Source organism: Camelus bactrianus, chromosome 29 (genome assembly GCF_048773025.1).
Source record: "Camelus bactrianus isolate YW-2024 breed Bactrian camel chromosome 29, ASM4877302v1, whole genome shotgun sequence".
NCBI classification, from domain to species: Eukaryota; Metazoa; Chordata; class Mammalia; order Artiodactyla; family Camelidae; genus Camelus; species Camelus bactrianus.
Window position 1 is genome coordinate 31,924,230 of NC_133567.1, and position 13,491 is coordinate 31,937,720.

Here is a 13,491-nt window from a genome sequence, read left to right on the forward strand (position 1 = left end):
GTGGTTTTTAGCCGACGCGGGACCTGGCGCGGCTCCGGTGTGGCCCGGCAGCGCCCGCCCACATGCGGCGGCCCCGGAGGCCCAGGTAAGTGGGGTGGTCATGCTCTGTTGGACCTCGTCCTTGGAAGGGTGATCTTCCCGTTCTCCCGGCAGCCGTTCCTGGCCTCGTCTGCAGACTGTGTGTCCTGTGACGGGTCTGGCGTGGCGTGTCGCTGCCTTTTTCAGACTCAAATCTCTTGCCCAGGAGCCAGTGGGCTGCTTCTCCCGGGAGCCCGTCGCCTTGGCTGGTGCCTGCAGGAGCCATGAGGGAGTGCTTAGGAGCCGGGGCCCGCAGATTTTGACCGTGGGTTTCTCGAAACTGCGTGAGGAGGGTGAGCCCTCGCTCCATACTGACTTCTCCTGGCTCGGCTGACTCCTTCCTGACCTCCTGAACCTGGGGTTGCTCCTGGGTCACTGAGACGGATTTCTGTGTCGTCGTTCTTTTGACTGGTTTCCCGGCACAGGCCAGGACATTCTCCTGTTTAGAATGTCCATTCAGATCCTGGTAACTGGAAAAGGGGCAAAGCCCTCCCTCCAGCTTTGTACGGTGTGCTTTGTGCCACTTTGAGTCTTCCTGGGTGTGGTAAACGTCACAGCCCGTCACTGACTTTTCTCGGGAGATCAGTGTGTCTTGGCCGCTGCCTCCAGTTGTACTCTGGGCAGAAAAGCCTGGCTCTCGGAGATGGTGCGTTAGTAGTAGGGAATAGAGGCTGGAAGGGAAAGAGCCCGCCGTGAAAATGCCTACTTCACTGCGGGGGAATTCCGATGCGCACCAGAGTGTGTAGGTTGTGTATGTCCCCCACCCTGCCCCGAGTCGGGCCTGCACTGGAATCTGTCAGATCTGCTCGTCAGTCTCATGGCACACCGTGGGGTTTTGCGCACGAGCTGGTACAGTCCATTTGGTGTCAGGTGTGGGATTGAAACTCCCCACGTCACTCTCAATTAGCACGCAGGTAGGGTGAGTTCCGTAGCGAACGTAAAATCCAGACGTCCCTGAGGATAGGGATGATTGAAGCAGAGGCTGACTTCCTTCTGAGGACAGCCTTGTCCCCTCAGGAGCCCTCGGCCAGCTCCGTCACAGGACTCCGGGATGCCAAGCTCCCCAGGGCTCTTCGTGCCCAGGTGCAGCCTCTGCGCTCCGGAGGAGGGCCCTATGTGAGGAGGGGACAGAGAGGGCCTGGCAGGGTCCTGCAGGCGGAGCCCTGCAGGCAGAGCCCTGCAGGCAGAGCCCTGCAGGCAGAGCGGTGACCCTGGTTCGGCTCTGCATGCTCGAGTGGAGAATGAGCTCTTCACTTCCGTCCCGTCTCCGTGTTCCTGGTCCGTGCAGGGCAAGCTTGCATGGAGCTGTGGAAGGTGGTGGGGAGGGCCGTCCCGCCCAGAGCGGCTGGCTGTTGGGAAGGCGCTAGTTTCCCGTGTGCTGGAAGCTCTGTGTGCAGCCTCTCGGGCAGGAGGACCATTGGCTTCCTCCACTTGGAGACAGCTGTGGCAGCAAAGTGCAGCTTCAGTGTCGTATCCCCGTGTACCCCTGTGTGGCCCAGGCTGCAGGCAGGCCCCAGAAGAATGGGCAGAGTGTGTGGCACCGTGCTGCTCTATTGGCACCCGGTGGAGGGGAGGGTACCCAGTGCCGACAGCTGCTGCTTTGGGTTTCGGCTCTTGTCGGAGTTGGCGCTTTTGTCTGTCATCCAACCCAGCCCTCCCTTCTGTCCTGCAGGTCACCCCGTGGGCAGGAGAGCCCCAAACTTTCCAAGGACCAGCCTGCGTGTCCTGCCCCGGGTGTAGCTCATCGTCGCCCATCTGGGCACCTGCACCTGGCCCCCGTGGTGCCCTGTGCAACCTCGCACCCCACCACCATCTACTCCGCTCCGTAAGAGGAAATCATAGTCCTCTGTTTCTTCCTTGAGTCACTGCAGAAGAACGGCAGATCGCTCTCCGGGGCTTCCCCGTGCACGGGCGGCCGTGATTGGGCTCACGGCCGTGTCCCTCTGGTCCCTTAGCAGACGCACTTGATGGTCCGCGTCTTCTCCGTCCTGCCCTGGGGAGGGAGGTGTCTGTTGTAGAGGGAAAGAGGGTCCTCTGACGGAGGGCTGACGGTTCTGCCCACAGGCCTTAAACAGACACCACGTTCCGCGCTCCCTGGAGGACAAGCCCGTCCCTGTCACAGTCTGCAGCGAGTGGAGCCCTGACCTTCCAAAGCTGATGATCGGTTATGGAAGAAACACCCAAACCAGGGGCGTGTGATCTCTTCAGTCAAGGGTCCTGGGATCTGTCTCCCACTCGGCCTGATGTGAGACTTAGTGTGATACGGGGAAGAAGGAATCAAAGTTCTTTTGCGTTTCAGCAAACTAACATGTTTTGTAAGGCAGTGAACCGTGAAAGAGTGTTTTGTATTTTATTTTATCTATGCCGAGAAGCTAGTTGACTCGGGAAGGACATAGGTAAGTGGTAAATATAATGCTTGATTAGCATGCCGAGTTCCGTGTGCTCATTCCCGGTACCTCCAATTAAAAACAGAAGAAAAGAAAAAACAAAAACAAGAGCAAACTTCAAATGTTAGAAATACATAGGGCGCAAGCCCAAATTCCATATCAATTCTTTTTACGTGTTTTCCCCTTACTACTTAGATTGAAATATATCCCAACCGTGACTTAAGCATTTTTTTCTGAAAATGCTCTAACTCTTTGAAAGTCTTTCCTGCCACTTTTGTTTTGACACATCCACGAACGGAGATACTCGCACATGGTGGTTTGAATATACATTCGTGTATATACTCATTAATGTACCTGTAACTATATTTTACAGATGGTGTGTCAGTGTGCCACTTTACGGAAGAGAGAGGAAGAGAGTCTTCCTGGGATGAGGTACAGTCTCTTGTACTTAATGTCCTTGTGTGGCAATATAAGTACCAGGGGATTCTGAGACATAAACCGGGGGTTGGTGTTAGTGTGCATTTTCAGGTTTGCATCTGCTGATGAGAAATTTTGACTTACGTTTTTAACTTACAATTTAGGATGTGATTCTGTGCTTAATGCCGTAGGACTGGATAATGCACTTGTATTCATTTTCCAGACTCACCTAGTGAAGCCAGTGTCTGTATGGGCATTCTATTTTTCAGGGTCTTTCCCTTACAGTTCATTAGAGGATATTGAATAGAAATTCATCCCTGGGAAAGTTAGGTGTATCTTGTCGTTGGTTCTTGTTTAAGCCGTCCTCACTTGAAATTAATTAAGTGATGTTTCATTTTCAAGTCAGCATGTTTTTTCTTCCCATTCCACCGCCAGTAACAGTGGTCTAGTTTCCTTAATGCCTTACGCTGTTTCCCACCTGCTTCTTTTACTCAGGCTGCCCTTCCAAAAAGCCCCTCCACATCCCCCCTCTGCGCTGGATCTCTCTTTTACGAAACAGTGCGGTCTTCCCAGCATTCCCTGAGCTATCCACGTGCAGCGGACTCTCCTGTCCTTTGTGGCTTTACTGTACCCATTCACCTCATTTGTAGAGCTGTTGAAACTTTTCTGTGCTGATTTGTTTTCATGGATCCTGTGCCTCTGGCAGAACAGAGAGGAGAATCTGCCTTTTATATGTAACGCCAGCTTCTCCCAGGATAGGGCTTATGTTCTGATAGCTTAGGTAAATAACTTTTGCCTAACTGACTGACTAAGCGTATGCACATGTTCTGAAGCTCGGTTCCTGATTTAACTTGTATTGTGTTCCTAGGAAGTGGCGACTAACCCAGAAATTACAAAACCGGAATACGCTACTGGGACTGTAGAAGTGGCTCCGCAGGAGCTGACGGATCATAAAATCACGGACCTCTGTTGGTGGAGCACACGGGGCTTATTATACACTGGGTAAGTTAGTGAACGTGGCTGGCATTTCTTGTTCTCTGTGCCTAGATACTAGTGTGCTCTGGGTTTAAGGGTATATGTAGCTCAGAAGTAGAGAGGATGCGGGCTTATCATGCAGGAGTTCCTGGGGTCAGTATCCAGTTCCTCCTAGAAACGAGTGTGATACGGGGAAAGAAGGAAGGAAGGAAGGAAGGCGCAAAGGTTTTGTTTCGCTTCAGCAGTGTCTTCACAGGAAAGCCTAATCCTCCATCCATTTCTGTGCTTTTTAGCCGATGCGGGACCTGGCGCGGCTCCGGTGTGGCCCGGCAGCGCCCGCCCACATGCGGCGGCACCGTAGGCCCAGGTAAGTGGGGTGGTCATGCTCTGTTGGACCTCGTCCTGGGAAAGGTGATCTTCCCGTTCTCCCGGCAGCAGTTCCTGGCCTCGTCTGCAGACTTTGTGTCCTGTGACGGGTCTGGCGTGGCGTGTCGCTGCCTTTTTCAGACTCAAAACTCTTGCCCAGGAGCCAGTGGGCTGCTTCTCCCGGGAGCCCTTCGCCTTGGCTGGTGCCTGCAGGAGCCATGAGGGAGTGCTTAGGAGCCGGGGCCCGCAGACTTTGACTGTGGGTTTCTCGAAACAGCGTGAGGAGGTTGAGCCCTCGCACCACACTGACTTCTCCTGGCTCGGCTGTCTCCTTCCTGACCTCCTGCACCTGGGGTTGCTCCTGGGACACTGAGACAGATTTCTGTGTCGTCGTTCTTTTGACTGGTTTCCCGGCTCAGGCCAGGACATTCTCCTGTTTAGAATGTCCATTCAGATCCTGGTAACTGGAAAAGGGGCAAAGCCCTCCCTCCAGATATGTACGGTGTGCTTTGTGCAACTTTGAGTCTTCCTGGTTGTGGTAAACATCACAGCCCGTCACTGTCTTTTCTCGGGAGGTCAGTGTGTCTTGGCCGCTGCCTCCAGTTATACTCTGGGCAGAAAAGCCTGGCTCTCGGAGATGCAGCGTTTGTAGTAGGGAATAGAGGCTGGAAGGGAAAGAGCCCACCGTGAAAATGCCTCCTTCAGTGCGGGGGAATTTCGATGCGCACCAGAGTGTGTACGGTGTTTGTCCCCCACCCTGTGCCGGGTCGGGCCTGCCCTGGAAGCTGTCAGAGCTGCTTGTCTGTCTCATGGCACACCGTGGGGTTTGGCGCACGAGCTGGGACAGTCCATTTTGTGTCAGGTGTGTGGTTGAGACTCCCCACGTCACTCTCCCTTAGCACGCAGGTAGGGTGCGTTCCGTAGCGAACGTAAAATCCAGACGTCCCTGAGGATAGGGATGATTCTATCAGAGCCTGACTTCCTTCTGAGTACAGCCTTGTCTCCTCAGGAACCCTTGGCCAGCTCCGTCGCAGGACTCCGGGATGCCCAGCTCCCCAGCGCTCCTTGCGCCCAGGGGCAGCCTCTGCACGGCGGAGGAGGGACCTTTGTGAGAAGGGGGCAGAGAGGGCCTGGCAGGGTCCTGCAGGCAGAGCCCTGCAGGCAGAGCCCTGCAGGCAGAGCCCTGCAGGCAGAGCGGTGATCCTGGTGCGGCTCTGCTTGCTCGTGTGGAGAATGAGCTCTTCACTTCTGTCCCGTCTCCGTGTTCCTGGTCCGTGCAGGCAAGCTTGCGTGGAGCTGTGGAAGGTGTCGGGGAGGGCCGTCCCGCCCAGAGCGGCTGGCTGTTGGGAAGGCGCTAGTTTTCCCGTGTGCTGGAAGCTCTGTGTGCAGCCTCTCGGGCAGGAGGACCATTGGCTTCCTCCACTTGGAGACAGCTGTGGCGGTGACGTGCAGCGTCAGTGTCGTATCCCCATGTCCCCCTGTGTGGCCCAGGCTGCAGGCAGGCCCCAGAGGACTGGGCGGAGCGCCTGGCACCGTGCTGCTCTCTGGGCACCCGGTGGAGGGGAGGGAACCCGGTGCCGACAGCTGCTGCGTTGGGTTTCGGCTCTTGTCGGAGTTGGCGCTTTTGTCTGTCATCCAACCCAGCCCTCCCTTCTGTCCTGCAGGTCACCCCGTGGGCAGGAGGGCCCCAAACTTTCCGAGGACCAGCCTGCGTGGCCTGCCCCGGGTGCAGCCCGTCATCGCCCAGATGGGCACCTTCACCTGGTCCCCCGTGGTGCACTGTGCAACCTCGCACCCCACCACCAGCTGCTCCTCTTGGTAAGAGGGAAGCATAGTCCTCTTTTCTTCCTTGAGTCACTGCAGAAGAAGGGCAGATCGCTCTCCGGGGCTTCCCCGTGCACGGGCGGCCGTGACTGGGCTCACGGCCGTGTCCCTCTGGTCCCTTAGCAGACGCACTTGATGGACCGCGTCTTCCCCGTCCTGCCCTGGGGAGGGAGGTGTCTGTTGTAGAGGGAAAGAGGGTCCTCTGACGGAGGGCAGACCTGTCGGTTCTGCACACGGGCATTCAACAGACACCTCGTTCCGGGATCCCTGGAGGACAAGCCCGTCCCTGTCACAGTCTGCAGCGAGTGGAGCCCTGACCTTCCAAAGCTGATGATCGGTTATGGAAGATTCACCCAAACCAGGGGCCTGTGGTCTCTTCAGACAAAGGTCCTGAGATCTGTCTCACACTCGTCCTGATATGAGACTTAGTGTGATATGGGGAAGAAGGCCTCAAAGTTCTTTTTCGTTTCAGCAAACTAACATGTTTTGTAAGGCAGAGAACCGTGAATGAGTGTTTTGTATTTTATTTTATCTATGCCGAGAAGCTAGTTGACTCGGGGAAGGACATAGGTTAGTGGTAAAGAGAATGCTTGCTTAGCATGACGAATTCTGTATGCTCATTCCCGGTACCTCCAATTAAAAACAGAAGAAAAGAAAAAACCAAAACTAGAGCAAACTTCAAATGTTAAAAATATATAGGGCGCAAACCCAAATTCCATATCAATTTTTTTACGTGTTTTCCTCTTACTACTTAGTTTGAAATATATCCCAACAGTGACTTAAGCATTTTTTTCAGAAAATGCTCTAACTCTTTGAAAGTCTTTCCTGCCCCTTTTGTTTTGACACATTCACGAACGGAGATAGACGCACATGATGGTTTGAATATACATTCGTGATTATTCTCATTAATGTACCTGTAAAAACATTTTACAGATGGTGTGTCAGTGCGCAACTTTACGGAAGAGTGAGGAAGAGAATCTTCCTGGGATGAGGTACAGTCTCTTGTTGTTAATGTCCTTGTGTGACTATATAAGTACCAGGGGATTCTGAGACATAAACCGGGGGTTGGTGTGAGTGTGCATTTTCAGGTTTGCATCTGCTGATGAGAAATTTTGACTTACGTTTTTAACTTACAATTTAGGATGTGATTCTGTGCTTAATGCCGTAGGACTGGATAATGCACTTGTGTTTATTTTCCAGACTCACCTAGTGAAGCCAGTGTCTGTATGGGCATTCTTTTTTTCAGGGTCTTTCCCTTAAAGTTCATTAGAGGATATTGAAAAAAATTCATCCCTGGGAAAGTTAGGTGTATCTTGGCGTTGGTTCTTGTTTTAGCCGTCTTCACTTGAAATTAATTAAGCGATGTTTCATTTTCAAGGCAGCATGTTTTGTCTTCCCATTCCACAGCCATTAACAGTGGTCTAGTTTCCTTAATGCCTTACGCTGTTTCCCACCTGCTCCTTTTAATCAGGCTGCCCTTCCCCAAACCCCTCCACAACACCACTCTGCGCTGGATCTCTCTTTTACGAAACAGAGCGGTCTTCCCAGCATTCCCTGAGCAATCCACGTGCAGCGGACTCTCCTGTACTTTGTGGCGTTACTGTACCCGTTCACCTCAGTTGTAGAGCTGTTGAAACTTTTCTGTGCTGATTTGTTTTCATGGATCCTGTGCCTCCGGCAGAACAGAGAGGAGAATCTTCATTTTATTTGTACCGCTAGCTTCTCCCAGGATAGGGCTTATGTTCTGATAGCTTCGGTAAATAACTGTTGCCTACCTGACTGACTAAGCGTATGCACATGATCTGAAGTTCGGTTCCTGATTTATCTTTTTTGTGTTCCTAGGAAGTGGCGACTAACCCCGAAATTACAAAACCGGAATACGCTACTGGGACTGTAGAAGTGGCTCCGCAGGAGCTGACGGATCATAAAAGCACGGACTTCTGTTGGTGGAGCACCCGGAGCTTATTATACACTGGGTAAGTTAGTGAACGTGGCTGGCATTTCTTGTTCTCTGTGCCTAGAAACTAGTGTGCTCTGGCGTTAAGGGTATATGTATCTCAGCAGTAGAGAGAATGCGGCCTTAGCATGCAGGAATTCCTGGAGTCAGTATCCAGTTCCTCCTAGAAACGAGTTTGATACGGGGAAGGAAGGAAGGAAGGAAGGAAGGCGCAAAGGTTTTGTTTCGCTTCAGCAGTGTCTTCGCAGGAAAGCCTATTCTTCCATCCTTTTCTGTAGTTTTTAGCCGACGCGGGACCTGGCGCGGCTCCGGTGTGGCCCGGCAGCGCCCGCCCACCTGCGGCGGCCCCGGAGGCCCAGGTATGTGGGGTGGTCATGCTCTGTTGGACCTCGTCCTGGGAAAGGTGATCTTCCCGTTCTCCCGGCAGCCGTTCCTGGCCTCGTCTGCCGACTCTGTGTCCTGTGACGGGTCTGGCGTGGCGTGTCGCTGCCTTTTTCAGACTCAAAACTCTTGCCCAGGAGCCAGTGGGCTGCATCTCCCAGGAGCCCGGCGCCTTGGCTGGTGCCTGCAGGAGCCATCAGGGAGTGCTTAGGAGCCGGGGCCCGCAGACTTTGACTGTGGGTTTCTCGAAACCGCGTGAGGAGTGTGAGCCTTCGCTCCACACTGACTTCTCCTGGCTCGGCTGACTCCTTCCTGACCTCCTGCACCTTGGGATGCTCCTGGGTCACTGAGATGGATTTCTGTGTCGTCGTTCTTTTGACTGGTTTCGCGGCTCAGGCCAGGTGATTCTCCTGTTTAGAATGTCCATTCAGATACTGGTAACTGGAAAAGGGGCAAAGACCTCCCTCCAGCTTTGTACGGTGTGCTTTGTGCAACTTTGAGTCTTCCTGGTTGTGGTAAACATCACAGCCCGTCACTGTCTTTTCTCGGGAGGTCAGTGTGTCTTGGCCGCTGCCTCCAGTTGTACTCGGGGCAGAAAAGCCTGGCTCTCGGAGATGGTGCGTTTGTAGTAGGAAATAGAGGCTGGAAGGGAAAGAGCCCACCGTGAAAATTCCTCCTTCATTGTGGGGGAATTTCGATGCGCACCAGAGTGTGTACGGTGTTTGTCCCCCACCCTGCGCCGGGTCGGACCTGCCCTGGAAGCAGTCAGAGCTGTTCGTCGGTCTCATGGCACACCGTGGGTTTTGGCGCATGAGCTGGAACAGTCCATTTTGTGTCAGGTGTGTGGTTGAGACTCCCCACGTCACTCTCCCTTAGCACGCAGGTAGGGTGCGTTCCGTAGCGAACGTAAAATCCAGACGTCCCTGAGGATAGGGATGATTCTATCAGAGCCTGACTTCCTTCTGAGTACAGCCTTGTCTCCTCAGGAGTCCTTGGCCAGCTCCGTCGCAGGACTCCGGGATGCCCAGCTCCCCAGCGCTCCTTGCGCCCAGGGGCAGCCTCTGCACGGCGGAGGAGGGACCTTTGTGAGAAGGGGGCAGAGAGGGCCTGGCAGGGTCCTGCAGGCAGAGCCCTGCAGGCAGAGCCCTGCAGGCAGAGCCCTGCAGGCAGAGCGGTGATCCTGGTGCGGCTCTGCTTGCTCGTGTGGAGAATGAGCTCTTCACGTCCTTCCCGTCTCCGTGTTCCTGGTCCGTGCAGGGCAAGCTTGCGTGGAGCTGTGGAAGGTGTCGGGGAGGGCCGTCCCGCCCAGAGCGGCTGGCTGTTGGGAAGGCGCTAGTTTTCCCGTGTGCTGGAAGCTCTGTGTGCAGCCTCTCGGGCAGGAGGACCATTCGCTTCCTCCACTTGGAGACAGCTGTGGCGGGACGTGCAGCGTCAGTGTCGTATCCCCATGTCCCCCTGTGTGGCCCAGGCTGCAGGCAGGCCCCAGAGGACTGGGCGGAGCGCCTGGCACCGTGCTGCTCTCTGGGCACCCGGTGGAGGGGAGGGAACCCGGTGCCGACAGCTGCTGCGTTGGGTTTCGGCTCTTGTCGGAGTTGGCGCTTTTGTCTGTCATCCAACCCAGCCCTCCCTTCTGTCCTGCAGGTCACCCCGTGGGCAGGAGGGCCCCAAACTTTCCGAGGACCAGCCTGCGTGGCCTGCCCCGGGTGCAGCCCGTCATCGCCCAGATGGGCACCTTCACCTGGTCCCCCGTGGTGCACTGTGCAACCTCGCACCCACCACCAGCTGCTCCGCTCGGTAAGAGGGAAGCATAGTCCTCTTTTTCTTCCTTGAGTCACTGCAGAAGAAGGGCAGATCGCTCTCCGGGGCTTCCCCGTGCACGGGCGGCCGTGACTGGGCTCACGGCCGTGTCCCTCTGGTCCCTTAGCAGACGCACTTGATGGACCGCGTCTTCCCCGTCCTGCCCTGGGGAGGGAGGTGTCTGTTGTAGAGGGAAAGAGGGTCCTCTGACGGAGGGCAGACCTGTCGGTTCTGCACACGGGCATTCAACAGACACCTCGTTCCGGGCTCCCTGGAGGACAAGCCCGTCCCTGTCACAGTCTGCAGCGAGTGGAGCCCTGACCTTCCAAAGCTGATGATCGGTTATGGAAGAATCACCCAAACCAGGGGCCTGTGGTCTCTTCAGACAAAGGTCCTGAGATCTGTCTCCCACTCGGCCTGATGTGAGACTTAGTGTGATACGGGGAAGAAGGCCTCAAAGTTCTTTTGCGTTTCAGCAAACTAACATGTATTGTAAGGCAGTGAACCGTGAATGAGTGTTTTGTATTTTATTTTATCTATGCCGAGAAGCTATTTTATCTATGCCGTGACTATTCTCATTAATGTACCTGTAACTACATTTTACAGATGGTGTGTCAGTGCGCCACTTTACGGAAGAGAGAGGAAGAGAGTCTTCCTGGGTTGAGGTACAGTCTCTTGTTGTTAATGTCCTTGTGTGACTATATAAGTACCAGGGGATTCTGAGATATAAACCGGGGGTTGGTGTGAGTGTGCATTTTCAGGTTTGCATCTGCTGATGAGAAATTTTGACTTACGTTTTTAACTTACAATTTAGGATGTGATTCTGTGCTTAATGCCGTAGGACTGGATAATGCACTTGTGTTTATTTTCCAGACTCACCTAGTGAAGCCAGTGTCTGTATGGGCATTCTTTTTTTCAGGGTCTTTCCCTTACAGTTCATTAGAGGATATTGAAAAAAATTCATCCCTGGGAAAGTTAGGTGTATCTTGGCGTTGGTTCTTGTTTTAGCCGTCTTCACTTGAAATTAATTAAGCGATGTTTCATTTTCAAGGCAGCATGTTTTGTCTTCCCATTCCACCGCCATTAACAGTGGTCTAGTTTCCTTAATGCCTTACGCTGTTTCCCACCTGCTCCTTTTACTCAGGCTGCCCTTCCCCAAAGCCCCTCCACATTCCCCCTCTGCACTGGATCTCTCTTTTATGAATCAGTGCGGTCTTCCCAGCATTCCCTGAGCTATCCACGTGCAGCGGACTCTCATGTCCTTTGTGGCGTTACTGTACCCGTTCACCTCAGTTGTAGAGCTGTTGAAACTTTTCTGTTCTGATATGTTTTCATGGATCCTGTGCCTCTGGCAGAACAGAGAGGAGAATCTGACTTTTATTTGTACCGCCAGCTTCTCCCAGGATAGGGCTTATGTTCTGATAGCTTCGGTATATAACTTTTGCCTAACTGATTGACTAAGCGTATGACATGATCTGAAGCTCGGTTCCTGTTTTATCTTGTATTGTGTTCCTAGGAAGTGGCGACTAACCCCGAAATTACAAAACCAGAATACGCTACTGGGACTGTAGAAGTGGCTCCGCAGGAGCTGACGGATCATAAAACACGGACCTCTGTTTGTGGAGCACACGGAACTTATTATACACTGGGTAAGATAGTGAACGTGGCTGGAATTTCTTGTTCTCTGTGCCTAGAAAGTAGTGTGCTCTGGCGTTAAGGGTATATGTAGCTCAGCAGTAGAGAGAATGCGGGCTTATCATGCAGGATTTCCTGGGATCAGTATCCAGTTCCTCCTAGAAACGAGTGTGATATGGGGAAGGAAGGAAGGAAGGAAGGAAGGAAGGCGCAAAGGTTTTGTTTCGCTTCAGCACTGTCTTCGCAGGAAAGCCTAATCCTCCATTCTTTCCTGTGGTTTTTAGCCGACGCGGGACCTGGCGCGGCTCAGGTGTGGCCCGGCAGCGCCCGCCCATATGCGGCGGCCCCGGAGGCCCAGGTAAGTGGGGTGGTCATGCTCTGTTGGACCTCGTCCTGGGAAAGGTGATCTTCCCGTTCTCCCGGCAGCCGTTCCTGGCCTCGTCTGCAGACTGTGTGTCCTGTGACGGGTCTGGCGTGCCGTGTCGCTGCCTTTTTCAGACTCAAAACTCTTGCCCAGGAGCCAGTGGGCTGCATCTCCCGGGAGCCCTGCGCCTTGGCTGGTGCCTGCAGGAGCCATGAGGGAGTGCTTAGGAGCCGGTTCCCGCAGACTTTGACTGTGGGTTTCTCGAAACAGCGTGAGGAGGGTGAGCCCTCGCTCCACACTGACTTCTCCTGGCTCGGCTGACTCCTTCCTGACCTCCTGCACCTGGGGTTGCTCCTGGGTCACTGAGACGGATTTCTGTGTCGTCGTTCTTTTGACTGGTTTCCCGGCTCAGGCCAGGACATTCTACTGTTTAGAATGTCCATTCAGATCCTGGTAACTGGAAAAGGGGCAAAGCCCTCCCTCCAGATTTGTACTGTGTGCTTTGTGCAACTTTGAGTCTTCCTGGTTGTGGTAAACATCACAGCCCGTCACTGTCTTTTCTCAGGAGGTCAGTGTGTCTTGGCCGCTGCCTCCAGTTGTACTCGGGGCAGAAAAGCCTGGCTCTCGGAGATGGTGCGTTTGTAGTAGGAAATAGAGGCTGGAAGGGAAAGAGCCCACCGTGAAAATTCCTCCTTCAGTGCGGGGGAATTTCGATGCGCACCAGAGTGTGTACGGTGTTTGTCCCCCACCCTGCGCCGTGTCGGGCCTGCCCTGGAAGCAGTCAGAGCTGTTCGTCGGTCTCATGGCACACCGTGGGGTTTGGCGCATGAGCTGGAACAGTCCATTTTGTGTCAGGTGTGTGGTTGAGACTCATCACGTCACTCTCCCTTAGCACGCAGGTAGGGTGTGTTCCGTAGCGAACGTAAAATCCAGACGTCCCTGAGGATAGGGATGATTCTATCAGAGCCTGACTTCCTTCTGAGTACAGCCTTGTCTCCTCAGGAGTCCTTGGCCAGCTCCGTCGCAGGACTCCGGGATGCCCAGCTCCCCAGAGCTCCTTGCGCCCAGGGGCAGCCTCTGCACGGCGGAGGAGGGACCTTTGTGAGAAGGGGGCAGAGAGGGCCTGGCAGGGTCCTGCAGGCAGAGCCCTGCAGGCAGAGCCCTGCAGGCAGAGCCCTGCAGGCAGAGCGGTGATCCTGGTGCGGCTCTGCTTGCTCGTGTGGAGAATGAGCTCTTCACGTCCTTCCCGTCTCCGTGTTCCTGGTCCGTGCAGGGCAAGCTTGCGTGGAGCTGTGGAAGGTGTCGGGGAG